Source organism: Tupaia chinensis, unplaced genomic scaffold (genome assembly GCF_000334495.1).
Source record: "Tupaia chinensis unplaced genomic scaffold, TupChi_1.0 Scaffold144128_1, whole genome shotgun sequence".
NCBI classification, from domain to species: domain Eukaryota; kingdom Metazoa; phylum Chordata; class Mammalia; order Scandentia; family Tupaiidae; genus Tupaia; species Tupaia belangeri.
Window position 1 is genome coordinate 34,155 of NW_006203983.1, and position 1,257 is coordinate 35,411.

The window sequence follows — 1,257 nt, forward strand, 5'->3', positions numbered from 1 at the left end:
TGGGTGCAATAGTTTTGGTACCCATCAAGCCTAAAGTTTGATATACTTTAATTTTTCATCTAGAATCATGTAAGCTGAACCAGTTGAGATGTCTATGATGTTGGCTATGGTTTATTCTATCAGTTGTGATTCTTATTCAAGTAGGGCATAAACAAGGCTAATTTTACCATTAAAAATTACTGTAGATTATGTCACCACAGGTACTATCTTCAAAATCATCTTATCTCTTAAAATGAGTTACCCATCTGTAAGCTGCTGATTTCATTGGGACATTGTCCTGTAAACTTTCCATAAAGCATTAATAATGTCATCTTTGTTATAACCATACTTCACCATAAATTTGATGTTTCTTCCTACTTCCATTTCAGGAGAATTCATGTTGCTCTGATAAGGGCTTTTTTCAAACTAATGTCTTATCCTTCTTAATCTAGATCTTGTACAGACATGTTATAACAACTTAGTACAAGTTTATTTTGGTGAAAAAAACTTAAAATCCATGTATAGTTTTTTCAGAATACACATATTCCATATACTTTAAAAGAATTTTGTCAGAGAGTGTGTTGTTCACCAGGGAGAGACAGTGAGACAGAAAGAGAGAGGGAGAGGAAGAAACTACTGCCCATCAGGTGTAGTCCCACCACAATCTCATCTTCATTTCTTCCTACTTTCAGATTTTTGGGGTACATATGCACATGTGTACAGTATATTTTTCAAGCCGCTGGGTCATGGACTTGAACTTCATGGTTGACCATGGGAGATTCAGCTTTCTTAACCACCAGTACCTAATGAAGGCACCCTGTATATATAATTTTTACTGGTGAAGTATACTTCAATAAAACTAGAAAAAGAAAAAGTGTCTATTTCTCTTTGGTGCTTGTGCTTTTGGTGTCCCCTCTAGGAAACTGTTGCCTAATCTAAGATCATGAAACTATACATCTGTATTTTCTTTGAAAAGTTTTATATTTTTAACTCCTATATTTAGGTATTTGACATTTTGAACTAATACCTTTTTTATCATTTAATTTTATTTTTTTAATATATTCAATCACATTATTTAACTTACAGAGTGAACATTCCAACATGTGAACATTTCTATCCAGTCCAGTTGATCAAAATATCTTCAACAGATAACACCACACCTCCCCATCCCAGCAATGCTCTGCCTCCATATCCCTCCTCCAAATGTACTTCCCCAGGCCCCACTCGTCCACACACACCATGTCTGGCATTCACACCCATCTCTTGTGTTTGTACATC